The sequence below is a fragment of the Stegastes partitus genome, unplaced genomic scaffold, assembly GCF_000690725.1.
Source record: "Stegastes partitus isolate 25-593 unplaced genomic scaffold, Stegastes_partitus-1.0.2 Scaffold93, whole genome shotgun sequence".
Taxonomy (NCBI): domain Eukaryota; kingdom Metazoa; phylum Chordata; class Actinopteri; family Pomacentridae; genus Stegastes; species Stegastes partitus.
The window spans coordinates 570971-572940 of record NW_007577824.1 but is presented as its reverse complement, the minus strand read 5'-3'; positions in this window follow the sequence as shown (position 1 = coordinate 572940).

Sequence of the window (1970 nt, the reverse complement as noted above, 5' to 3'; positions counted from 1 at the left end):
AACCTTGTTTTGGTGAACAAATCGTGCTATTTGCTGTAATACACTCAATGTCTGACTTGTTTACTGAATTTGTAATGCAGGCTACTCTCCATTAACTCCTTATTTACAAGAAGGAACAGCTTAATATTCCCAACTAAAGATTTTGTCTTTATTGTCTTCGATGTTAGGCCTACAACTGGAAGAATTTAAGCTAGCTACCTTGTGCTACAGCAAGCTAGCGTTGCATAACATTATTAGCCTAACATAAAGTAAGCTAATAATAAGCATAATATTGCATCAGCTTACCTCAAGATCACTCAATTTAATTTTCTAACACCTGTCAAATGATGCTCGCAGTCTAAAGATGAACAACCCTGCGATCGTCCTCGAAAAAAAACTAAAATTGAAACTGGCTATAATAACTGTGTATCCCATATTTATGTATAGATAATTTACCCAGATTATGTTAGCAGCAAATATTATTTCCTTACTTGGATAAATGAACTACTGTCTGGCCACCTACACTACAGTCTCTTTGAGAACAGAGCTAATTTTGTAAGCTAGCTACACTGTAATGATAACTGTTATAGTTAATAGTATTAACTGCATATCAACTGCATTAAGCACTAATGTGTCACATCTACAATATTATTGTGCTACTGAATGAGTATTGCAAGGATTAATTGCAACATATTTTTCATGTAAATGTCAATAACACAATAATGTAAAGCAGCACTCAGTCCAGTTAGCATTAGCAGCTGTTCTGTAAGTAGCTACTCAAGAAAGATTAGCTCACTTAGAACCAATAAACAAAAAAACATTAAAAGTAACGACCAAAAAGGACTGCCTCACCTTCAATTCAGCTTCCTTGGTGTTTCATCATGGCAAATGTAAGAATATAAAGAATTGAAATATGTTTAAAGGGCTTTGTTCAATCAGCTTTGTTCAAGGTAAAAAAAATTAGCTACTAGCAAGCTAACAAGCTAGTTAGCAACTTGACACCTTGGTGCTGTGCTGGTAGCAGCTCGGTAGATGCTCAACAGGTAATGCTAAATATTAACTGTTCAAATTATAAGGTAAATGAAAAAAAACTGACTACTGACATATCGTAGTGTAATGCTGTCAGACAGAGCAGAAAATAAATGTGCCATAATGTTTTTACATTTACATTTTTACATTTAGAGCTGCATTTAAATGAAGCTATAATCTCTCATACACAGAGTTAAACCTTGTAACCTCTGAGATTTGCTAGGATTTTGTGCTTATCTGAAGTTTGATTTTAAATTTTATCTTAACTTAGCCCTTTTAAATCAGTACAGTGCTAAATGCCAGTAAAATATGCAGCCATGTAACACACATATTGTAATGCATAACTAGTTTGTGTTAGTGTGAAACAGGGCCTTCCTGACAAATAGATTTGTTTCTTGACTAATCTGCTTTCTTTACCAAAAACAAGATGCTTCCAGAAACACAAAATCCAAAGTCAAAATATGATTAGACACTATTGAAAAATGACAACACATTCCTGCATTTCACAAACGTCAGTCCACAGTTCTAACTGTCTGCTTCTCCCCTTGCAGTTGTGTGTGTTGTGTTACATCCAGAGCTGCTGAGACGTGATTTTGTGTGTAATGAAGGCGGATGACGCACTCATTGTTTGTCCTCCTGCAGGTCTTCGTGCACTGCAGGAATGACTGTGTGTTTTTCTGCTGACTTAAAATTGTGTCTGTTCTTCGTACACACCGATCAGTAAGTAGACGAGTGGGAGTGGCTGTGTTTTTGTCAAAACTTTAGTTAATGAAGATCTTTTTTTATTTTATTTTACAATCTAATAGAGATTGACTCAGGTGAGGTGGCCCATCACCTCCGTGTCCATGCGAGAAATCCTGCTGCTCCTCAGCATCCACCTGATGGCTCTTATTAGTTAATTATCTTATTACGAAATGTGCTGCAGTGACAGCAGATGTTGCTAAGAGACTAATTAATCATTT